This window comes from Ambystoma mexicanum, chromosome 2q (genome assembly GCF_040938575.1).
Source record: "Ambystoma mexicanum isolate Mex_15411 chromosome 2q, UKY_AmexF1_1, whole genome shotgun sequence".
NCBI classification, from domain to species: Eukaryota; Metazoa; Chordata; class Amphibia; order Caudata; family Ambystomatidae; genus Ambystoma; species Ambystoma mexicanum.
Window position 1 is genome coordinate 125,811,314 of NC_090924.1, and position 23,502 is coordinate 125,834,815.

The 23,502-nt window shown below is 47.3% G+C and overlaps 17 non-coding genes across 17 annotated transcripts; all 17 read left to right on the forward strand.

Moving 5' to 3' along the window:
* The first annotated feature begins 410 nt into the window (after positions 1 to 410).
* Positions 411 to 483, forward strand: TRNAV-CAC (transfer RNA valine (anticodon CAC)). The gene has a single exon. It is a non-coding gene; the product is annotated as a tRNA-Val (tRNA).
* A 1,690-nt stretch (positions 484 to 2,173) lies between these two features.
* TRNAV-CAC (transfer RNA valine (anticodon CAC)) lies at positions 2,174 to 2,246 on the forward strand. The gene has a single exon. It is a non-coding gene; the product is annotated as a tRNA-Val (tRNA).
* Positions 2,247 to 3,557: 1,311 nt separating this feature from the next.
* Positions 3,558 to 3,629, forward strand: TRNAP-UGG (transfer RNA proline (anticodon UGG)). The gene has a single exon. It is a non-coding gene; the product is annotated as a tRNA-Pro (tRNA).
* A 420-nt stretch (positions 3,630 to 4,049) lies between these two features.
* Positions 4,050 to 4,122, forward strand: TRNAV-CAC (transfer RNA valine (anticodon CAC)). The gene has a single exon. It is a non-coding gene; the product is annotated as a tRNA-Val (tRNA).
* A 1,319-nt stretch (positions 4,123 to 5,441) lies between these two features.
* Positions 5,442 to 5,513, forward strand: TRNAP-UGG (transfer RNA proline (anticodon UGG)). Its single transcript has one exon. It is a non-coding gene; the product is annotated as a tRNA-Pro (tRNA).
* Positions 5,514 to 5,933: 420 nt separating this feature from the next.
* Positions 5,934 to 6,006, forward strand: TRNAV-CAC (transfer RNA valine (anticodon CAC)). Its single transcript has one exon. It is a non-coding gene; the product is annotated as a tRNA-Val (tRNA).
* A 1,315-nt stretch (positions 6,007 to 7,321) lies between these two features.
* Positions 7,322 to 7,393, forward strand: TRNAP-UGG (transfer RNA proline (anticodon UGG)). Its single transcript has one exon. It is a non-coding gene; the product is annotated as a tRNA-Pro (tRNA).
* Positions 7,394 to 7,813: 420 nt separating this feature from the next.
* TRNAV-CAC (transfer RNA valine (anticodon CAC)) lies at positions 7,814 to 7,886 on the forward strand. Its single transcript has one exon. It is a non-coding gene; the product is annotated as a tRNA-Val (tRNA).
* Positions 7,887 to 9,201: 1,315 nt separating this feature from the next.
* Positions 9,202 to 9,273, forward strand: TRNAP-UGG (transfer RNA proline (anticodon UGG)). Its single transcript has one exon. It is a non-coding gene; the product is annotated as a tRNA-Pro (tRNA).
* Positions 9,274 to 14,815: 5,542 nt separating this feature from the next.
* TRNAP-UGG (transfer RNA proline (anticodon UGG)) lies at positions 14,816 to 14,887 on the forward strand. Its single transcript has one exon. It is a non-coding gene; the product is annotated as a tRNA-Pro (tRNA).
* Positions 14,888 to 16,726: 1,839 nt separating this feature from the next.
* Positions 16,727 to 16,798, forward strand: TRNAP-UGG (transfer RNA proline (anticodon UGG)). Its single transcript has one exon. It is a non-coding gene; the product is annotated as a tRNA-Pro (tRNA).
* Positions 16,799 to 17,218: 420 nt separating this feature from the next.
* TRNAV-CAC (transfer RNA valine (anticodon CAC)) lies at positions 17,219 to 17,291 on the forward strand. Its single transcript has one exon. It is a non-coding gene; the product is annotated as a tRNA-Val (tRNA).
* A 1,319-nt stretch (positions 17,292 to 18,610) lies between these two features.
* On the forward strand, positions 18,611 to 18,682 carry TRNAP-UGG (transfer RNA proline (anticodon UGG)). Its single transcript has one exon. It is a non-coding gene; the product is annotated as a tRNA-Pro (tRNA).
* Positions 18,683 to 19,102: 420 nt separating this feature from the next.
* Positions 19,103 to 19,175, forward strand: TRNAV-CAC (transfer RNA valine (anticodon CAC)). The gene has a single exon. It is a non-coding gene; the product is annotated as a tRNA-Val (tRNA).
* A 1,315-nt stretch (positions 19,176 to 20,490) lies between these two features.
* Positions 20,491 to 20,562, forward strand: TRNAP-UGG (transfer RNA proline (anticodon UGG)). The gene has a single exon. It is a non-coding gene; the product is annotated as a tRNA-Pro (tRNA).
* Positions 20,563 to 22,372: 1,810 nt separating this feature from the next.
* On the forward strand, positions 22,373 to 22,444 carry TRNAP-UGG (transfer RNA proline (anticodon UGG)). Its single transcript has one exon. It is a non-coding gene; the product is annotated as a tRNA-Pro (tRNA).
* A 420-nt stretch (positions 22,445 to 22,864) lies between these two features.
* On the forward strand, positions 22,865 to 22,937 carry TRNAV-CAC (transfer RNA valine (anticodon CAC)). Its single transcript has one exon. It is a non-coding gene; the product is annotated as a tRNA-Val (tRNA).
* Positions 22,938 to 23,502: the final 565 nt, after the last annotated feature.

Sequence of the window (23,502 nt, forward strand, 5' to 3'; positions counted from 1 at the left end):
GTTAACTTGAGCTCCTTTTTTTTGTTTTTTCAATGTTATTTTCATTGGACAGACTCTCTGGTTTTCTCGGTAAGCAGTAGTCGATGAACAATTCACTTCCTGAACCTCTTTGCGTGCCATGTCCTTGCGACAAGCACTTTGTGTTCTCTGTTAGCTCTCAGTAACATTCCTTGATTTGCTTGTGAGTTTTGGCCGTCCAATCTCAAAGTGGAAATATGTCCTTCCCTCTGTACGCTGCATAGGCCCTCAGCTGGCATACTTGTATATGTGCGCATGCTTGATAGGACGTATGTTTTAGGCTGGATTGTGTGAGCTTCAGGCGCAAGGCATTTGATTAGTCTTTAAGCAGGTCCACTTGCACTGCCCTTTGCACCTGTTCTCCCAGTCCCTACAAAGGTGAGCAAGCAGCTGTTTCTGTAGTGTAGTGGTTATCACGTTCGCCTCACACGCGAAAGGTCCCCGGTTCGAGACCGGGCAGAAACACTCTCTGCTGGCATTTTACACAAAATAGTTTTTTTCCCCTTTTGTCACACACAAATGTAAAGTATGAACTTATTTGCGTTCCCATGGAAATAGCATATGCTCTCAAGAGCTTGAGAAATACACTGGGAAGGCAAGCATCCTCACATGTTTTCTGTATATGGGGCCAATAAAAAAATGCACGCGCTTGCATTTTGTGTATGTAATGTTGCAGAGCACAGAGAGGATTTATTTTCCCTACTGCTGGGTATTTGGGTCTCTGGGATCACAGTTGGGTCCGCTCCGTCCTCTGAAATGGTCCATATTAGTTACATAGGTTAGTGTACCAAAGAAATAATACATTTTCATATACAGCTTCTTCATTTCTGTGTTCTGAGGGATTACCAGTTGTAAGAAATGCACTTGCCGGTACAGTGATTCCCTGGCTTTCTCTGGCCCGAGAAAGCTTTTCCTCTGAAGTGGGAACAGAAGTTGGACTGCTTCTGCTGAACTTCCTGAAAGCAGAGCTGGCGGGAGGAGGGACTTTTTGAGTGCTGGGAAAATTTGAGCTGGAAATTTGCATCGGCTGGACAGAGATTGCTTGGAGCAGCCAAAATATAATAACGGCCATGGCGCTCAAGTAAAGCAGAAAGCTTTTAGTATACACCTTTTGCACTCTTGTCAACGAAGCTGGGCTCTGTGAATGCTCACCCTACGCAAGAAAAGAGAACAGACTTTGCTGGTGACCTAAATATATCTCGCCTGATCGAGCACGATCGAGCTCTGAGTGAGCAGCTGTGCAATGGTCATCTTTACCAAAGGGGAGATGCTGCTTTTTCCAGTGTCACGCCCATGCTCTCAGGGCTGGAGGGAGGAGGGCTGCTTTTTGTTTTTACAGGCAAAAGGAAAGGCCCAGCCCTCAGAGCTTCTGCCAATGCAGATCCCAGCAGGTGCAAAATAAAGGCTCTCCCCCACCTTGCCAGCTGCAGATTGATCAGAAGACTGCTAGTCTAGTGTGTTGGGCCACTTTCTCTCTTCTGTGTATCGTCCCCTCTTATTACATAAACAGCATAAGAGGAATAAAGGAAGGAAGGAAGGAAGGAACAGTGTATCGCAAGCACCTTCCACCCTGATGTCAATGGGCCACCAACCTTCGGGATGAGGAGGAGACCTGTGAAGACAGTCAGAGCGTGCCGACTGGGGCATTCATTTGGCTCATACACCGACAAGGCTTTCAGCGGCAGGAACAAACTTCAGGAATAGGCATTCTTGGCCTCGAATCCCGGACGAGCCCAATCAAGGTGGTTAACTTGAGCTCCTTTTTTTTGTTTTTTCAATGTTATTTTCATTGGACAGACTCTTTGGTTTTCTCGGTAAGCAGTAGTCGATGAACAATTCACTTCCTGAACCTCTTTGCGTGCCATGTCCTTGCGACAAGCACTTTGTGTTCTCTGTTAGCTCTCAGTAACATTCCTTGATTTGCTTGTGAGTTTTGGCCGTCCGATCTCAAAGTGGAAATATGTCCTTCCCTCTGTACGCTGCATAGGCCCTCAGCTGGCATACTTGTATATGTGCGCATGCTTGATAGGACGTATGTTTTAGGCTGGATTGTGTGAGCTTCAGGCGCAAGGCATTTGATTAGTCTTTAAGCAGGTCCACGTGCACTGCCCTTTGCACCTGTTCTCCCAGTCCCTACAAAGGTGAGCAAGCAGCTGTTTCTGTAGTGTAGTGGTTATCACGTTCGCCTCACACGCGAAAGGTCCCCGGTTCGAGACCGGGCAGAAACACTCTCTGCTGGCATTTTACACAAAATAGTTTTTTTCCCCTTTTGTCACACACAAATGTAAAGTATGAACTTATTTGCGTTCCCATGGAAATAGCATATGCTCTCAAGAGCTTGAGAAATACACTGGGAAGGCAAGCATCCTCACATGTATTCTGTATATGGGGCCAATAAAAAAATGCACGCGCTTGCATTTTGTGTATGTAATGTTGCAGAGCACAGAGAGGATTTATTTTCCCTACTGCTGGGTATTTGGGTCTCTGGGATCACAGTTGGGTCCGCTCCGTCCTCTGAAATGGTCCATATTAGTTACATAGGTTAGTGTACCAAAGAAATAATACATTTTCATATACAGCTTCTTCATTTCTGTGTTCTGAGGGATTACCAGTTGTAAGAAATGCACTTGCCGGTACAGTGATTCCCTGGCTTTCTCTGGCCCGAGAAAGCTTTTCCTCTGAAGTGGGAACAGAAGTTGGACTGCTTCTGCTGAACTTCCTGAAAGCAGAGCTGGCGGGAGGAGGGACTTTTTGAGTGCTGGGAAAATTTGAGCTGGAAATTTGCATCGGCTGGACAGAGATTGCTTGGAGCAGCCAAAATATAATAACGGCCATGGCGCTCAAGTAAAGCAGAAAGCTTTTAGTATACACCTTTTGCACTCTTGTCAACGAAGCTGGGCTCTGTGAATGCTCACCCTACGCAAGAAAAGAGAACAGACTTTGCTGGTGACCTAAATATATCTCGCCTGATCGAGCACGATCGAGCTCTGAGTGAGCAGCTGTGCAATGGTCATCTTTACCAAAGGGGAGATGCTGCTTTTTCCAGTGTCACGCCCATGCTCTCAGGGCTGGAGGGAGGAGGGCTGCTTTTTGTTTTTACAGGCAAAAGGAAAGGCCCAGCCCTCAGAGCTTCTGCCAATGCAGATCCCAGCAGGTGCAAAATAAAGGCTCTCCCCCACCTTGCCAGCTGCAGATTGATCAGAAGACTGCTAGTCTAGTGTGTTGGGCCACTTTCTCTCTTCTGTGTATCGTCCCCTCTTATTACATAAACAGCATAAGAGGAATAAAGGAAGGAAGGAAGGAAGGAACAGTGTATCGCAAGCACCTTCCACCCTGATGTCAATGGGCCACCAACCTTCGGGATGAGGAGGAGACCTGTGAAGACAGTCAGAGCGTGCTGACTGGGGCATTCATTTGGCTCATACACCGACAAGGCTTTCAGCGGCAGGAACAAACTTCAGGAATAGGCATTCTTGGCCTCGAATCCTAAGGGGGGTGCAAACGCTGAGGACAATTCCGTCAAATGCTCAAAGGACCGTGGCTCGTTGGTCTAGGGGTATGATTCTCGCTTTGGGTGCGAGAGGTCCCGGGTTCAAATCCCGGACGAGCCCAATCAAGGTGGTTAACTTGAGCTCCTTTTTTTTGTTTTTTCAATGTTATTTTCATTGGACAGACTCTCTGGTTTTCTCGGTAAGCAGTAGTCGATGAACAATTCACTTCCTGAACCTCTTTGCGTGCCATGTCCTTGCGACAAGCACTTTGTGTTCTCTGTTAGCTCTCAGTAACATTCCTTGATTTGCTTGTGAGTTTTGGCCGTCCGATCTCAAAGTGGAAATATGTCCTTCCCTCTGTACGCTGCATAGGCCCTCAGCTGGCATACTTGTATATGTGCGCATGCTTGATAGGACGTATGTTTTAGGCTGGATTGTGTGAGCTTCAGGCGCAAGGCATTTGATTAGTCTTTAAGCAGGTCCACTTGCACTGCCCTTTGCACCTGTTCTCCCAGTCCCTACAAAGGTGAGCAAGCAGCTGTTTCTGTAGTGTAGTGGTTATCACGTTTGCCTCACACGCGAAAGGTCCCCGGTTCGAGACCGGGCAGAAACACTCTCTGCTGGCATTTTACACAAAATAGTTTTTTTCCCCTTTTGTCACACACAAATGTAAAGTATGAACTTATTTGCGTTCCCATGGAAATAGCATATGCTCTCAAGAGCTTGAGAAATACACTGGGAAGGCAAGCATCCTCACATGTATTCTGTATATGGGGCCAATAAAAAAATGCACGCGCTTGCATTTTGTGTATGTAATGTTGCAGAGCACAGAGAGGATTTATTTTCCCTACTGCTGGGTATTTGGGTCTCTGGGATCACAGTTGGGTCCGCTCCGTCCTCTGAAATGGTCCATATTAGTTACATAGGTTAGTGTACCAAAGAAATAATACATTTTCATATACAGCTTCTTCATTTCTGTGTTCTGAGGGATTACCAGTTGTAAGAAATGCACTTGCCGGTACAGTGATTCCCTGGCTTTCTCTGGCCCGAGAAAGCTTTTCCTCTGAAGTGGGAACAGAAGTTGGACTGCTTCTGCTGAACTTCCTGAAAGCAGAGCTGGCGGGAGGAGGGACTTTTTGAGTGCTGGGAAAATTTGAGCTGGAAATTTGCATCGGCTGGACAGAGATTGCTTGGAGCAGCCAAAATATAATAACGGCCATGGCGCTCAAGTAAAGCAGAAAGCTTTTAGTATACACCTTTTGCACTCTTGTCAACGAAGCTGGGCTCTGTGAATGCTCACCCTACGCAAGAAAAGAGAACAGACTTTGCTGGTGACCTAAATATATCTCGCCTGATCGAGCACGATCGAGCTCTGAGTGAGCAGCTGTGCAATGGTCATCTTTACCAAAGGGGAGATGCTGCTTTTTCCAGTGTCACGCCCATGCTCTCAGGGCTGGAGGGAGGAGGGCTGCTTTTTGTTTTTACAGGCAAAAGGAAAGGCCCAGCCCTCAGAGCTTCTGCCAATGCAGATCCCAGCAGGTGCAAAATAAAGGCTCTCCCCCACCTTGCCAGCTGCAGATTGATCAGAAGACTGCTAGTCTAGTGTGTTGGGCCACTTTCTCTCTTCTGTGTATCGTCCCCTCTTATTACATAAACAGCATAAGAGGAATAAAGGAAGGAAGGAAGGAAGGAAGGAAGGAACAGTGTATCGCAAGCACCTTCCACCCTGATGTCAATGGGCCACCAACCTTCGGGATGAGGAGGAGACCTGTGAAGACAGTCAGAGCGTGCCGACTGGGGCATTCATTTGGCTCATACACCGACAAGGCTTTCAGCGGCAGGAACAAACTTCAGGAATAGGCATTCTTGGCCTCGAATCCTAAGGGGGGTGCAAACGCTGAGGACAATTCCGTCAAATGCTCAAAGGACCGTGGCTCGTTGGTCTAGGGGTATGATTCTCGCTTTGGGTGCGAGAGGTCCCGGGTTCAAATCCCGGACGAGCCCAATCAAGGTGGTTAACTTGAGCTCCTTTTTTTTGTTTTTTCAATGTTATTTTCATTGGACAGACTCTCTGGTTTTCTCGGTAAGCAGTAGTCGATGAACAATTCACTTCCTGAACCTCTTTGCGTGCCATGTCCTTGCGACAAGCACTTTGTGTTCTCTGTTAGCTCTCAGTAACATTCCTTGATTTGCTTGTGAGTTTTGGCCGTCCGATCTCAAAGTGGAAATATGTCCTTCCCTCTGTACGCTGCATAGGCCCTCAGCTGGCATACTTGTATATGTGCGCATGCTTGATAGGACGTATGTTTTAGGCTGGATTGTGTGAGCTTCAGGCGCAAGGCATTTGATTAGTCTTTAAGCAGGTCCACTTGCACTGCCCTTTGCACCTGTTCTCCCAGTCCCTACAAAGGTGAGCAAGCAGCTGTTTCTGTAGTGTAGTGGTTATCACGTTCGCCTCACACGCGAAAGGTCCCCGGTTCGAGACCGGGCAGAAACACTCTCTGCTGGCATTTTACACAAAATAGTTTTTTTCCCCTTTTGTCACACACAAATGTAAAGTATGAACTTATTTGCGTTCCCATGGAAATAGCATATGCTCTCAAGAGCTTGAGAAATACACTGGGAAGGCAAGCATCCTCACATGTATTCTGTATATGGGGCCAATAAAAAAATGCACGCGCTTGCATTTTGTGTATGTAATGTTGCAGAGCACAGAGAGGATTTATTTTCCCTACTGCTGGGTATTTGGGTCTCTGGGATCACAGTTGGGTCCGCTCCGTCCTCTGAAATGGTCCATATTAGTTACATAGGTTAGTGTACCAAAGAAATAATACATTTTCATATACAGCTTCTTCATTTCTGTGTTCTGAGGGATTACCAGTTGTAAGAAATGCACTTGCCGGTACAGTGATTCCCTGGCTTTCTCTGGCCCGAGAAAGCTTTTCCTCTGAAGTGGGAACAGAAGTTGGACTGCTTCTGCTGAACTTCCTGAAAGCAGAGCTGGCGGGAGGAGGGACTTTTTGAGTGCTGGGAAAATTTGAGCTGGAAATTTGCATCGGCTGGACAGAGATTGCTTGGAGCAGCCAAAATATAATAACGGCCATGGCGCTCAAGTAAAGCAGAAAGCTTTTAGTATACACCTTTTGCACTCTTGTCAACGAAGCTGGGCTCTGTGAATGCTCACCCTACGCAAGAAAAGAGAACAGACTTTGCTGGTGACCTAAATATATCTCGCCTGATCGAGCACGATCGAGCTCTGAGTGAGCAGCTGTGCAATGGTCATCTTTACCAAAGGGGAGATGCTGCTTTTTCCAGTGTCACGCCCATGCTCTCAGGGCTGGAGGGAGGAGGGCTGCTTTTTGTTTTTACAGGCAAAAGGAAAGGCCCAGCCCTCAGAGCTTCTGCCAATGCAGATCCCAGCAGGTGCAAAATAAAGGCTCTCCCCCACCTTGCCAGCTGCAGATTGATCAGAAGACTGCTAGTCTAGTGTGTTGGGCCACTTTCTCTCTTCTGTGTATCGTCCCCTCTTATTACATAAACAGCATAAGAGGAATAAAGGAAGGAAGGAAGGAAGGAAGGAACAGTGTATCGCAAGCACCTTCCACCCTGATGTCAATGGGCCACCAACCTTCGGGATGAGGAGGAGACCTGTGAAGACAGTCAGAGCGTGCCGACTGGGGCATTCATTTGGCTCATACACCGACAAGGCTTTCAGCGGCAGGAACAAACTTCAGGAATAGGCATTCTTGGCCTCGAATCCTAAGGGGGGTGCAAACGCTGAGGACAATTCCGTCAAATGCTCAAAGGACCGTGGCTCGTTGGTCTAGGGGTATGATTCTCGCTTTGGGTGCGAGAGGTCCCGGGTTCAAATCCCGGACAAGCCCAATCAAGGTGGTTAACTTGAGCTCCTTTTTTTTGTTTTTTCAATGTTATTTTCATTGGACAGACTCTCTGGTTTTCTCGGTAAGCAGTAGTCGATGAACAATTCACTTCCTGAACCTCTTTGCGTGCCATGTCCTTGCGACAAGCACTTTGTGTTCTCTGTTAGCTCTCAGTAACATTCCTTGATTTGCTTGTGAGTTTTGGCCGTCCGATCTCAAAGTGGAAATATGTCCTTCCCTCTGTACGCTGCATAGGCCCTCAGCTGGCATACTTGTATATGTGCGCATGCTTGATAGGACGTATGTTTTAGGCTGGATTGTGTGAGCTTCAGGCGCAAGGCATTTGATTAGTCTTTAAGCAGGTCCACTTGCACTGCCCTTTGCACCTGTTCTCCCAGTCCCTACAAAGGTGAGCAAGCAGCTGTTTCTGTAGTGTAGTGGTTATCTCGTTCGCCTCACACGCGAAAGGTCCCCGGTTCGAGACCGGGCAGAAACACTCTCTGCTGGCATTTTACACAAAATAGTTTTTTTCCCCTTTTGTCACACACAAATGTAAAGTATGAACTTATTTGCGTTCCCATGGAAATAGCATATGCTCTCAAGAGCTTGAGAAATACACTGGGAAGGCAAGCATCCTCACATGTATTCTGTATATGGGGCCAATAAAAAAATGCACGCGCTTGCATTTTGTGTATGTAATGTTGCAGAGCACAGAGAGGATTTATTTTCCCTACTGCTGGGTATTTGGGTCTCTGGGATCACAGTTGGGTCCGCTCCGTCCTCTGAAATGGTCCATATTAGTTACATAGGTTAGTGTACCAAAGAAATAATACATTTTCATATACAGCTTCTTCATTTCTGTGTTCTGAGGGATTACCAGTTGTAAGAAATGCACTTGCCGGTACAGTGATTCCCTGGCTTTCTCTGGCCCGAGAAAGCTTTTCCTCTGAAGTGGGAACAGAAGTTGGACTGCTTCTGCTGAACTTCCTGAAAGCAGAGCTGGCGGGAGGAGGGACTTTTTGAGTGCTGGGAAAATTTGAGCTGGAAATTTGCATCGGCTGGACAGAGATTGCTTGGAGCAGCCAAAATATAATAACGGCCATGGCGCTCAAGTAAAGCAGAAAGCTTTTAGTATACACCTTTTGCACTCTTGTCAACGAAGCTGGGCTCTGTGAATGCTCACCCTACGCAAGAAAAGAGAACAGACTTTGCTGGTGACCTAAATATATCTCGCCTGATCGAGCACGATCGAGCTCTGAGTGAGCAGCTGTGCAATGGTCATCTTTACCAAAGGGGAGATGCTGCTTTTTCCAGTGTCACGCCCATGCTCTCAGGGCTGGAGGGAGGAGGGCTGCTTTTTGTTTTTACAGGCAAAAGGAAAGGCCCAGCCCTCAGAGCTTCTGCCAATGCAGATCCCAGCAGGTGCAAAATAAAGGCTCTCCCCCACCTTGCCAGCTGCAGATTGATCAGAAGACTGCTAGTCTAGTGTGTTGGGCCACTTTCTCTCTTCTGTGTATCGTCCCCTCTTATTACATAAACAGCATAAGAGGAATAAAGGAAGGAAGGAAGGAAGGAAGGAACAGTGTATCGCAAGCACCTTCCACCCTGATGTCAATGGGCCACCAACCTTCGGGATGAGGAGGAGACCTGTGAAGACAGTCAGAGCGTGCCGACTGGGGCATTCATTTGGCTCATACACCGACAAGGCTTTCAGCGGCAGGAACAAACTTCAGGAATAGGCATTCTTGGCCTCGAATCCTAAGGGGGGTGCAAACGCTGAGGACAATTCCGTCAAATGCTCAAAGGACCGTGGCTCGTTGGTCTAGGGGTATGATTCTCGCTTTGGGTGCGAGAGGTCCCGGGTTCAAATCCCGGACGAGCCCAATCAAGGTGGTTAACTTGAGCTCCTTTTTTTTGTTTTTTCAATGTTATTTTCATTGGACAGACTCTCTGGTTTTCTCGGTAAGCAGTAGTCGATGAACAATTCACTTCCTGAACCTCTTTGCGTGCCATGTCCTTGCGACAAGCACTTTGTGTTCTCTGTTAGCTCTCAGTAACATTCCTTGATTTGCTTGTGAGTTTTGGCCGTCCGATCTCAAAGTGGAAATATGTCCTTCCCTCTGTACGCTGCATAGGCCCTCAGCTGGCATACTTGTATATGTGCGCATGCTTGATAGGACGTATGTTTTAGGCTGGATTGTGTGAGCTTCAGGCGCAAGGCATTTGATTAGTCTTTAAGCAGGTCCACTTGCACTGCCCTTTGCACCTGTTCTCCCAGTCCCTACAAAGGTGAGCAAGCAGCTGTTTCTGTAGTGTAGTGGTTATAAAGGTCCCCGGTTCGAGACCGGGCAGAAACACTCTCTGCTGGCATTTTACACAAAATAGTTTTTTTCCCCTTTTGTCACACACAAATGTAAAGTATGAACTTATTTGCGTTCCCATGGAAATAGCATATGCTCTCAAGAGCTTGAGAAATACACTGGGAAGGCAAGCATCCTCACATGTATTCTGTATATGGGGCCAATAAAAAAATGCACGCGCTTGCATTTTGTGTATGTAATGTTGCAGAGCACAGAGAGGATTTATTTTCCCTACTGCTGGGTATTTGGGTCTCTGGGATCACAGTTGGGTCCGCTCCGTCCTCTGAAATGGTCCATATTAGTTACATAGGTTAGTGTACCAAAGAAATAATACATTTTCATATACAGCTTCTTCATTTCTGTGTTCTGAGGGATTACCAGTTGTAAGAAATGCACTTGCCGGTACAGTGATTCCCTGGCTTTCTCTGGCCCGAGAAAGCTTTTCCTCTGAAGTGGGAACAGAAGTTGGACTGCTTCTGCTGAACTTCCTGAAAGCAGAGCTGGCGGGAGGAGGGACTTTTTGAGTGCTGGGAAAATTTGAGCTGGAAATTTGCATCGGCTGGACAGAGATTGCTTGGAGCAGCCAAAATATAATAACGGCCATGGCGCTCAAGTAAAGCAGAAAGCTTTTAGTATACACCTTTTGCACTCTTGTCAACGAAGCTGGGCTCTGTGAATGCTCACCCTACGCAAGAAAAGAGAACAGACTTTGCTGGTGACCTAAATATATCTCGCCTGATCGAGCACGATCGAGCTCTGAGTGAGCAGCTGTGCAATGGTCATCTTTACCAAAGGGGAGATGCTGCTTTTTCCAGTGTCACGCCCATGCTCTCAGGGCTGGAGGGAGGAGGGCTGCTTTTTGTTTTTACAGGCAAAAGGAAAGGCCCAGCCCTCAGAGCTTCTGCCAATGCAGATCCCAGCAGGTGCAAAATAAAGGCTCTCCCCCACCTTGCCAGCTGCAGATTGATCAGAAGACTGCTAGTCTAGTGTGTTGGGCCACTTTCTCTCTTCTGTGTATCGTCCCCTCTTATTACATAAACAGCATAAGAGGAATAAAGGAAGGAAGGAAGGAAGGAAGGAAGGAAGGAACAGTGTATCGCAAGCACCTTCCACCCTGATGTCAATGGGCCACCAACCTTCGGGATGAGGAGGAGACCTGTGAAGACAGTCAGAGCGTGCCGACTGGGGCATTCATTTGGCTCATACACCGACAAGGCTTTCAGCGGCAGGAACAAACTTCAGGAATAGGCATTCTTGGCCTCGAATCCTAAGGGGGGTGCAAACGCTGAGGACAATTCCGTCAAATGCTCAAAGGACCGTGGCTCGTTGGTCTAGGGGTATGATTCTCGCTTTGGGTGCGAGAGGTCCCGGGTTCAAATCGCGGACGAGCCCAATCAAGGTGGTTAACTTGAGCTCCTTTTTTTTGTTTTTTCAATGTTATTTTCATTGGACAGACTCTCTGGTTTTCTCGGTAAGCAGTAGTCGATGAACAATTCACTTCCTGAACCTCTTTGTGTGCCATGTCCTTGCGACAAGCACTTTGTGTTCTCTGTTAGCTCTCAGTAACATTCCTTGATTTGCTTGTGAGTTTTGGCCGTCCGATCTCAAAGTGGAAATATGTCCTTCCCTCTGTACGCTGCATAGGCCCTCAGCTGGCATACTTGTATATGTGCGCATGCTTGATAGGACGTATGTTTTAGGCTGGATTGTGTGAGCTTCAGGCGCAAGGCATTTGATTAGTCTTTAAGCAGGTCCACTTGCACTGCCCTTTGCACCTGTTCTCCCAGTCCCTACAAAGGTGAGCAAGCAGCTGTTTCTGTAGTGTAGTGGTTATAAAGGTCCCCGGTTCGAGACCGGGCAGAAACACTCTCTGCTGGCATTTTACACAAAATAGTTTTTTTCCCCTTTTGTCACACACAAATGTAAAGTATGAACTTATTTGCGTTCCCATGGAAATAGCATATGCTCTCAAGAGCTTGAGAAATACACTGGGAAGGCAAGCATCCTCACATGTATTCTGTATATGGGGCCAATAAAAAAATGCACGCGCTTGCATTTTGTGTATGTAATGTTGCAGAGCACAGAGAGGATTTATTTTCCCTACTGCTGGGTATTTGGGTCTCTGGGATCACAGTTGGGTCCGCTCCGTCCTCTGAAATGGTCCATATTAGTTACATAGGTTAGTGTACCAAAGAAATAATACATTTTCATATACAGCTTCTTCATTTCTGTGTTCTGAGGGATTACCAGTTGTAAGAAATGCACTTGCCGGTACAGTGATTCCCTGGCTTTCTCTGGCCCGAGAAAGCTTTTCCTCTGAAGTGGGAACAGAAGTTGGACTGCTTCTGCTGAACTTCCTGAAAGCAGAGCTGGCGGGAGGAGGGACTTTTTGAGTGCTGGGAAAATTTGAGCTGGAAATTTGCATCGGCTGGACAGAGATTGCTTGGAGCAGCCAAAATATAATAACGGCCATGGCGCTCAAGTAAAGCAGAAAGCTTTTAGTATACACCTTTTGCACTCTTGTCAACGAAGCTGGGCTCTGTGAATGCTCACCCTACGCAAGAAAAGAGAACAGACTTTGCTGGTGACCTAAATATATCTCGCCTGATCGAGCACGATCGAGCTCTGAGTGAGCAGCTGTGCAATGGTCATCTTTACCAAAGGGGAGATGCTGCTTTTTCCAGTGTCACGCCCATGCTCTCAGGGCTGGAGGGAGGAGGGCTGCTTTTTGTTTTTACAGGCAAAAGGAAAGGCCCAGCCCTCAGAGCTTCTGCCAATGCAGATCCCAGCAGGTGCAAAATAAAGGCTCTCCCCCACCTTGCCAGCTGCAGATTGATCAGAAGACTGCTAGTCTAGTGTGTTGGGCCACTTTCTCTCTTCTGTGTATCGTCCCCTCTTATTACATAAACAGCATAAGAGGAATAAAGGAAGGAAGGAAGGAAGGAAGGAAGGAACAGTGTATCGCAAGCACCTTCCACCCTGATGTCAATGGGCCACCAACCTTCGGGATGAGGAGGAGACCTGTGAAGACAGTCAGAGCGTGCCGACTGGGGCATTCATTTGGCTCATACACCGACAAGGCTTTCAGCGGCAGGAACAAACTTCAGGAATAGGCATTCTTGGCCTCGAATCCTAAGGGGGGTGCAAACGCTGAGGACAATTCCGTCAAATGCTCAAAGGACCGTGGCTCGTTGGTCTAGGGGTATGATTCTCGCTTTGGGTGCGAGAGGTCCCTGGTTCAAATCCCGGACGAGCCCAATCAAGGTGGTTAACTTGAGCTCCTTTTTTTTGTTTTTTCAATGTTATTTTCATTGGACAGACTCTCTGGTTTTCTCGGTAAGCAGTAGTCGATGAACAATTCACTTCCTGAACCTCTTTGCGTGCCATGTCCTTGCGACAAGCACTTTGTGTTCTCTGTTAGCTCTCAGTAACATTCCTTGATTTGCTTGTGAGTTTTGGCCGTCCGATCTCAAAGTGGAAATATGTCCTTCCCTCTGTACGCTGCATAGGCCCTCAGCTGGCATACTTGTATATGTGCGCATGCTTGATAGGACGTATGTTTTAGGCTGGATTGTGTGAGCTTCAGGCGCAAGGCATTTGATTAGTCTTTAAGCAGGTCCACTTGCACTGCCCTTTGCACCTGTTCTCCCAGTCCCTACAAAGGTGAGCAAGCAGCTGTTTCTGTAGTGTAGTGGTTATCACGTTCGCCTCACACGCGAAAGGTCCCCTGTTCGAGACCGGGCAGAAACACTCTCTGCTGGCATTTTACACAAAATAGTTTTTTTCCCCTTTTGTCACACACAAATGTAAAGTATGAACTTATTTGCGTTCCCATGGAAATAGCATATGCTCTCAAGAGCTTGAGAAATACACTGGGAAGGCAAGCATCCTCACATGTATTCTGTATATGGGGCCAATAAAAAAATGCACGCGCTTGCATTTTGTGTATGTAATGTTGCAGAGCACAGAGAGGATTTATTTTCCCTACTGCTGGGTATTTGGGTCTCTGGGATCACAGTTGGGTCTGCTCCGTCCTCTGAAATGGTCCATATTAGTTACATAGGTTAGTGTACCAAAGAAATAATACATTTTCATATACAGCTTCTTCATTTCTGTGTTCTGAGGGATTACCAGTTGTAAGAAATGCACTTGCCGGTACAGTGATTCCCTGGCTTTCTCTGGCCCGAGAAAGCTTTTCCTCTGAAGTGGGAACAGAAGTTGGACTGCTTCTGCTGAACTTCCTGAAAGCAGAGCTGGCGGGAGGAGGGACTTTTTGAGTGCTGGGAAAATTTGAGCTGGAAATTTGCATCGGCTGGACAGAGATTGCTTGGAGCAGCCAAAATATAATAACGGCCATGGCGCTCAAGTAAAGCAGAAAGCTTTTAGTATACACCTTTTGCACTCTTGTCAACGAAGCTGGGCTCTGTGAATGCTCACCCTACGCAAGAAAAGAGAACAGACTTTGCTGGTGACCTAAATATATCTCGCCTGATCGAGCACGATCGAGCTCTGAGTGAGCAGCTGTGCAATGGTCATCTTTACCAAAGGGGAGATGCTGCTTTTTCCAGTGTCACGCCCATGCTCTCAGGGCTGGAGGGAGGAGGGCTGCTTTTTGTTTTTACAGGCAAAAGGAAAGGCCCAGCCCTCAGAGCTTCTGCCAATGCAGATCCCAGCAGGTGCAAAATAAAGGCTCTCCCCCACCTTGCCAGCTGCAGATTGATCAGAAGACTGCTAGTCTAGTGTGTTGGGCCACTTTCTCTCTTCTGTGTATCGTCCCCTCTTATTACATAAACAGCATAAGAGGAATAAAGGAAGGAAGGAAGGAAGGAAGGAACAGTGTATCGCAAGCACCTTCCACCCTGATGTCAATGGGCCACCAACCTTCGGGATGAGGAGGAGACCTGTGAAGACAGTCAGAGCGTGCCGACTGGGGCATTCATTTGGCTCATACACCGACAAGGCTTTCAGCGGCAGGAACAAACTTCAGGAATAGGCATTCTTGGCCTCGAATCCTAAGGGGGGTGCAAACGCTGAGGACAATTCCGTCAAATGCTCAAAGGACCGTGGCTCGTTGGTCTAGGGGTATGATTCTCGCTTTGGGTGCGAGAGGTCCCGGGTTCAAATCCCGGACGAGCCCAATCAAGGTGGTTAACTTGAGCTCCTTTTTTTTGTTTTTTCAATGTTATTTTCATTGGACAGACTCTCTGGTTTTCTCGGTAAGCAGTAGTCGATGAACAATTCACTTCCTGAACCTCTTTGCGTGCCATGTCCTTGCGACAAGCACTTTGTGTTCTCTGTTAGCTCTCAGTAACATTCCTTGATTTGCTTGTGAGTTTTGGCCGTCCGATCTCAAAGTGGAAATATGTCCTTCCCTCTGTACGCTGCATAGGCCCTCAGCTGGCATACTTGTATATGTGCGCATGCTTGATAGGACGTATGTTTTAGGCTGGATTGTGTGAGCTTCAGGCGCAAGGCATTTGATTAGTCTTTAAGCAGGTCCACTTGCACTGCCCTTTGCACCTGTTCTCCCAGTCCCTACAAAGGTGAGCAAGCAGCTGTTTCTGTAGTGTAGTGGTTATCACGTTCGCCTCACACGCGGAAAAAGGTCCCCGGTTCGAGACCGGGCAGAAACACTCTCTGCTGGCATTTTACACAAAATAGTTTTTTTCCCCTTTTGTCACACACAAATGTAAAGTATGAACTTATTTGCGTTCCCATGGAAATAGCATATGCTCTCAAGAGCTTGAGAAATACACTGGGAAGGCAAGCATCCTCACATGTATTCTGTATATGGGGCCAATAAAAAAATGCACGCGCTTGCATTTTGTGTATGTAATGTTGCAGAGCACAGAGAGGATTTATTTTCCCTACTGCTGGGTATTTGGGTCTCTGGGATCACAGTTGGGTCCGCTCCGTCCTCTGAAATGGTCCATATTAGTTACATAGGTTAGTGTACCAAAGAAATAATACATTTTCATATACAGCTTCTTCATTTCTGTGTTCTGAGGGATTACCAGTTGTAAGAAATGCACTTGCCGGTACAGTGATTCCCTGGCTTTCTCTGGCCCGAGAAAGCTTTTCCTCTGAAGTGGGAACAGAAGTTGGACTGCTTCTGCTGAACTTCCTGAAAGCAGAGCTGGCGGGAGGAGGGACTTTTTGAGTGCTGGGAAAATTTGAGCTGGAAATTTGCATCGGCTGGACAGAGATTGCTTGGAGCAGCCAAAATATAATAACGGCCATGGCGCTCAAGTAAAGCAGAAAGCTTTTAGTATACACCTTTTGCACTCTTGTCAACGAAGCTGGGCTCTGTGAATGCTCACCCTACGCAAGAAAAGAGAACAGACTTTGCTGGTGACCTAAATATATCTCGCCTGATCGAGCACGATCGAGCTCTGAGTGAGCAGCTGTGCAATGGTCATCTTTACCAAAGGGGAGATGCTGCTTTTTCCAGTGTCACGCCCATGCTCTCAGGGCTGGAGGGAGGAGGGCTGCTTTTTGTTTTTACAGGCAAAAGGAAAGGCCCAGCCCTCAGAGCTTCTGCCAATGCAGATCCCAGCAGGTGCAAAATAAAGGCTCTCCCCCACCTTGCCAGCTGCAGATTGATCAGAAGACTGCTAGTCTAGTGTGTTGGGCCACTTTCTCTCTTCTGTGTATCGTCCCCTCTTATTACATAAACAGCATAAGAGGAATAAAGGAAGGAAGGAAGGAAGGAAGGAAGGAAGGAAGGAAGGAAGGAAGGAAGGAACAGTGTATCGCAAGCACCTTCCACCCTGATGTCAATGGGCCACCAACCTTCGGGATGAGGAGGAGACCTGTGAAGACAGTCAGAGCGTGCCGACTGGGGCATTCATTTGGCTCATACACCGACAAGGCTTTCAGCGGCAGGAACAAACTTCAGGAATAGGCATTCTTGGCCTCGAATCCTAAGGGGGGTGCAAACGCTGAGGACAATTCCGTCAAATGCTCAAAGGACCGTGGCTCGTTGGTCTAGGGGTATGATTCTCGCTTTGGGTGCGAGAGGTCCCGGGTTCAAATCCCGGACGAGCCCAATCAAGGTGGTTAACTTGAGCTCCTTTTTTTTGTTTTTTCAATGTTATTTTCATTGGACAGACTCTCTGGTTTTCTCGGTAAGCAGTAGTCGATGAACAATTCACTTCCTGAACCTCTTTGCGTGCCATGTCCTTGCGACAAGCACTTTGTGTTCTCTGTTAGCTCTCAGTAACATTCCTTGATTTGCTTGTGAGTTTTGGCCGTCCGATCTCAAAGTGGAAATATGTCCTTCCCTCTGTACGCTGCATAGGCCCTCAGCTGGCATACTTGTATATGTGCGCATGCTTGATAGGACGTATGTTTTGGGCTGGATTGTGTGAGCTTCAGGCGCAAGGCATTTGATTAGTCTTTAAGCAGGTCCACTTGCACTGCCCTTTGCACCTGTTCTCCCAGTCCCTACAAAGGTGAGCAAGCAGCTGTTTCTGTAGTGTAGTGGTTATCACGTTCGCCTCACACGCGAAAGGTCCCCGGTTCGAGACCGGGCAGAAACACTCTCTGCTGGCATTTTACACAAAATAGTTTTTTTCCCCTTTTGTCACACACAAATGTAAAGTATGAACTTATTTGCGTTCCCATGGAAATAGCATATGCTCTCAAGAGCTTGAGAAATACACTGGGAAGGCAAGCATCCTCACATGTATTCTGTATATGGGGCCAATAAAAAAATGCACGCGCTTGCATTTTGTGTATGTAATGTTGCAGAGCACAGAGAGGATTTATTTTCCCTACTGCTGGGTATTTGGGTCTCTGGGATCACAGTTGGGTCCGCTCCGTCCTCTGAAATGGTCCATATTAGTTACATAGGTTAGTGTACCAAAGAAATAATACATTTTCATATACAGCTTCTTCATTTCTGTGTTCTGAGGGATTACCAGTTGTAAGAAATGCACTTGCCGGTACAGTGATTCCCTGGCTTTCTCTGGCCCGAGAAAGCTTTTCCTCTGAAGTGGGAACAGAAGTTGGACTGCTTCTGCTGAACTTCCTGAAAGCAGAGCTGGCGGGAGGAGGGACTTTTTGAGTGCTGGGAAAATTTGAGCTGGAAATTTGCATCGGCTGGACAGAGATTGCTTGGAGCAGCCAAAATATAATAACGGCCATGGCGCTCAAGTAAAGCAGAAAGCTTTTAGTATACACCTTTTGCACTCTTGTCAACGAAGCTGGGCTCTGTGAATGCTCACCCTACGCAAGAAAAGAGAACAGACTTTGCTGGTGACCTAAATATATCTCGCCTGATCGAGCACGATCGAGCTCTGAGTGAGCAGCTGTGCAATGGTCATCTTTACCAAAGGGGAGATGCTGCTTTTTCCAGTGTCACGCCCATGCTCTCAGGGCTGGAGGGAGGAGGGCTGCTTTTTGTTTTTACAGGCAAAAGGAAAGGCCCAGCCCTCAGAGCTTCTGCCAATGCAGATCCCAGCAGGTGCAAAATAAAGGCTCTCCCCCACCTTGCCAGCTGCAGATTGATCAGAAGACTGCTAGTCTAGTGTGTTGGGCCACTTTCTCTCTTCTGTGTATCGTCCCCTCTTATTACATAAACAGCATAAGAGGAATAAAGGAAGGAAGGAAGGAAGGAAGGAAGGAACAGTGTATCGCAAGCACCTTCCACCCTGATGTCAATGGGCCACCAACCTTCGGGATGAGGAGGAGACCTGTGAAGACAGTCAGAGCGTGCTGACTGGGGCATTCATTTGGCTCATACACCGACAAGGCTTTCAGCGGCAGGAACAAACTTCAGGAATAGGCATTCTTGGCCTCGAATCCTAAGGGGGGTGCAAACGCTGAGGACAATTCCGTCAAATGCTCAAAGGACCGTGGCTCGTTGGTCTAGGGGTATGATTCTCGCTTTGGGTGCGAGAGGTCCCGGGTTCAAATCCCGGACGAGCCCAATCAAGGTGGTTAACTTGAGCTCCTTTTTTTTGTTTTTTCAATGTTATTTTCATTGGACAGACTCTCTGGTTTTCTCGGTAAGCAGTAGTCGATGAACAATTCACTTCCTGAACCTCTTTGCGTGCCATGTCCTTGCGACAAGCACTTTGTGTTCTCTGTTAGCTCTCAGTAACATTCCTTGATTTGCTTGTGAGTTTTGGCCGTCCGATCTCAAAGTGGAAATATGTCCTTCCCTCTGTACGCTGCATAGGCCCGCAGCTGGCATACTTGTATATGTGCGCATGCTTGATAGGATGTATGTTTTAGGCTGGATTGTGTGAGCTTCAGGCGCAAGGCATTTGATTAGTCTTTAAGCAGGTCCACTTGCACTGCCCTTTGCACCTGTTCTCCCAGTCCCTACAAAGGTGAGCAAGCAGCTGTTTCTGTAGTGTAGTGGTTATCACGTTCGCCTCACACGCGAAAGGTCCCCGGTTCGAGACCGGGCAGAAACACTCTCTGCTGGCATTTTACACAAAATAGTTTTTTTCCCCTTTTGTCACACACAAATGTAAAGTATGAACTTATTTGCGTTCCCATGGAAATAGCATATGCTCTCAAGAGCTTGAGAAATACACTGGGAAGGCAAGCATCCTCACATGTATTCTGTATATGGGGCCAATAAAAAAATGCACGCGCTTGCATTTTGTGTATGTAATGTTGCAGAGCACAGAGAGGATTTATTTTCCCTACTGCTGGGTATTTGGGTCTCTGGGATCACAGTTGGGTCCGCTCCGTCCTCTGAAATGGTCCATATTAGTTACATAGGTTAGTGTACCAAAGAAATAATACATTTTCATATACAGCTTCTTCATTTCTGTGTTCTGAGGGATTACCAGTTGTAAGAAATGCACTTGCCGGTACAGTGATTCCCTGGCTTTCTCTGGCCCGAGAAAGCTTTTCCTCTGAAGTGGGAACAGAAGTTGGACTGCTTCTGCTGAACTTCCTGAAAGCAGAGCTGGCGGGAGGAGGGACTTTTTGAGTGCTGGGAAAATTTGAGCTGGAAATTTGCATCGGCTGGACAGAGATTGCTTGGAGCAGCCAAAATATAATAACGGCCATGGCGCTCAAGTAAAGCAGAAAGCTTTTAGTATACACCTTTTGCACTCTTGTCAACGAAGCTGGGCTCTGTGAATGCTCACCCTGCGCAAGAAAAGAGAACAGACTTTGCTGGTGACCTAAATATATCTCGCCTGATCGAGCACGATCGAGCTCTGAGTGAGCAGCTGTGCAATGGTCATCTTTACCAAAGGGGAGATGCTGCTTTTTCCAGTGTCACGCCCATGCTCTCAGGGCTGGAGGGAGGAGGGCTGCTTTTTGTTTTTACAGGCAAAAGGAAAGGCCCAGCCCTCAGAGCTTCTGCCAATGCAGATCCCAGCAGGTGCAAAATAAAGGCTCTCCCCCACCTTGCCAGCTGCAGATTGATCAGAAGACTGCTAGTCTAGGGTGTTGGGCCACTTTCTCTCTTCTGTGTATCGTCCCCTCTTATTACATAAACAGCATAAGAGGAATAAAGGAAGGAAGGAAGGAAGGAAGGAACAGTGTATCGCAAGCACCTTCCACCCTGATGTCAATGGGCCACCAACCTTCGGGATGAGGAGGAGACCTGTGAAGACAGTCAGAGCGTGCCGACTGGGGCATTCATTTGGCTCATACACCGACAAGGCTTTCAGCGGCAGGAACAAACTTCAGGAATAGGCATTCTTGGCCTCGAATCCTAAGGGGGGTGCAAACGCTGAGGACAATTCCGTCAAATGATCAAAGGACCGTGGCTCGTTGGTCTAGGGGTATGATTCTCGCGTTGGGTGCGAGAGGTCCCGGGTTCAAATCCCGGACGAGCCCAATCAAGGTGGTTAACTTGAGCTCCTTTTTTTTGTTTTTTCAATGTTATTTTCATTGGACAGACTCTCTGGTTTTCTCGGTAAGCAGTAGTCGATGAACAATTCACTTCCTGAACCTCTTTGCGTGCCATGTCCTTGCGACAAGCACTTTGTGTTCTCTGTTAGCTCTCAGTAACATTCCTTGATTTGCTTTTGAGTTTTGGCCGTCCGATCTCAAATTGGAAATATGTCCTTCCCTCTGTACGCTGCATAGGCCCTCAGCTGGCATACTTGTATATGTGCGCATGCTTGATAGGACGTATGTTTTAGGCTGGATTGTGTGAGCTTCAGGCGCAAGGCATTTGATTAGTCTTTAAGCAGGTCCACTTGCACTGCCCTTTGCACCTGTTCTCCCAGTCCCTACAAAGGTGAGCAAGCAGCTGTTTCTGTAGTGTAGTGGTTATCACGTTCGCTTCACACGCGAAAGGTCCCCCCGGTTCGAGACCGGGCAGAAACACTCTCTGCTGGCATTTTACACAAAATAGTTTTTTTCCCCTTTTGTCACACACACATGTAAAGTATGAACTTATTTGCGTTCCCATGGAAATAGCATATGCTCTCAAGAGCTTGAGAAATACACTGGGAAGGCAAGCATCCTCACATGTATTCTGTATATGGGGCCAATAAAAAAATGCACGCGCTTGCATTTTGTGTATGTAATGTTGCAGAGCACAGAGAGGATTTATTTTCCCTACTGCTGGGTATTTGGGTCTCTGGGATCACAGTTGGGTCCGCTCCGTCCTCTGAAATGGTCCATATTAGTTACATAGGTTAGTGTACCAAAGAAATAATACATTTTCATATACAGCTTCTTCATTTCTGTGTTCTGAGGGATTACCAGTTGTAAGAAATGCACTTGCCGGTACAGTGATTCCCTGGCTTTCTCTGGCCCGAGAAAGCTTTTCCTCTGAAGTGGGAACAGAAGTTGGACTGCTTCTGCTGAACTTCCTGAAAGCAGAGCTGGCGGGAGGAGGGACTTTTTGAGTGCTGGGAAAATTTGAGCTGGAAATTTGCATCGGCTGGACAGAGATTGCTTGGAGCAGCCAAAATATAATAACGGCCATGGCGCTCAAGTAAAGCAGAAAGCTTTTAGTATACACCTTTTGCACTCTTGTCAACGAAGCTGGGCTCTGTGAATGCTCACCCTGCGCAAGAAAAGAGAACAGACTTTGCTGGTGACCTAAATATATCTCGCCTGATCGAGCACGATCGAGCTCTGAGTGAGCAGCTGTGCAATGGTCATCTTTACCAAAGGGGAGATGCTGCTTTTTCCAGTGTCACGCCCATGCTCTCAGGGCTGGAGGGAGGAGGGCTGCTTTTTGTTTTTACAGGCAAAAGGAAAGGCCCAGCCCTCAGAGCTTCTGCCAATGCAGATCCCAGCAGGTGCAAAATAAAGGCTCTCCCCCACCTTGCCAGCTGCAGATTGATCAGAAGACTGCTAGTCTAGGGTGTTGGGCCACTTTCTCTCTTCTGTGTATCGTCCCCTCTTATTACATAAACAGCATAAGAGGAATAAAGGAAGGAAGGAAGGAAGGAAGGAACAGTGTATCGCAAGCACCTTCCACCCTGATGTCAATGGGCCACCAACCTTCGGGATGAGGAGGAGACCTGTGAAGACAGTCAGAGCGTGCCGACTGGGGCATTCATTTGGCTCATACACCGACAAGGCTTTCAGCGGCAGGAACAAACTTCAGGAATAGGCATTCTTGGCCTCGAATCCTAAGGGGGGTGCAAACGCTGAGGACAATTCCGTCAAATGCTCAAAGGACCGTAGCTCGTTGGTCTAGGGGTATGATTCTCGCTTTGGGTGCGAGAGGTCCCGGGTTCAAATCCCGGACGAGCCCAATCAAGGTGGTTAACTTGAGCTCCTTTTTTTTGTTTTTTCAATGTTATTTTCATTGGACAGACTCTCTGGTTTTCTCGGTAAGCAGTAGTCGATGAACAATTCACTTCCTGAACCTCTTTGCGTGCCATGTCCTTGCGACAAGCACTTTGTGTTCTCTGTTAGCTCTCAGTAACATTCCTTGATTTGCTTGTGAGTTTTGGCCGTCCGATCTCAAAGTGGAAATATGTCCTTCCCTCTGTACGCTGCATAGGCCCTCAGCTGGCATACTTGTATATGTGCGCATGCTTGATAGGACGTATGTTTTAGGCTGGATTGTGTGAGCTTCAGGCGCAAGGCATTTGATTAGTCTTTAAGCAGGTCCACTTGCACTGCCCTTTGCACCTGTTCTCCCAGTCCCTACAAAGGTGAGCAAGCAGCTGTTTCTGTAGTGTAGTGGTTATCACGTTCGCCTCACACGCGAAAGGTCCCCGGTTCGAGACCGGGCAGAAACACTCTCTGCTGGCATTTTACACAAAATAGTTTTTTTCCCCTTTTGTCACACACAAATGTAAAGTATGAACTTATTTGCGTTCCCATGGAAATAGCATATGCTCTCAAGAGCTTGAGAAATACACTGGGAAGGCAAGCATCCTCACATGTATTCTGTATATGGGGCCAATAAAAAAATGCACGCGCTTGCATTTTGTGTATGTAATGTTGCAGAGCACAGAGAGGATTTATTTTCCCTACTGCTGGGTATTTGGGTCTCTGGGATCACAGTTGGGTCCGCTCCGTCCTCTGAAATGGTCCATATTAGTTACATAGGTTAGTGTACCAAAGAAATAATACATTTTCATATACAGCTTCTTCATTTCTGTGTTCTGAGGGATTACCAGTTGTAAGAAATGCACTTGCCGGTACAGTGATTCCCTGGCTTTCTCTGGCCCGAGAAAGCTTTTCCTCTGAAGTGGGAACAGAAGTTGGACTGCTTCTGCTGAACTTCCTGAAAGCAGAGCTGGCGGGAGGAGGGACTTTTTGAGTGCTGGGAAAATTTGAGCTGGAAATTTGCATCGGCTG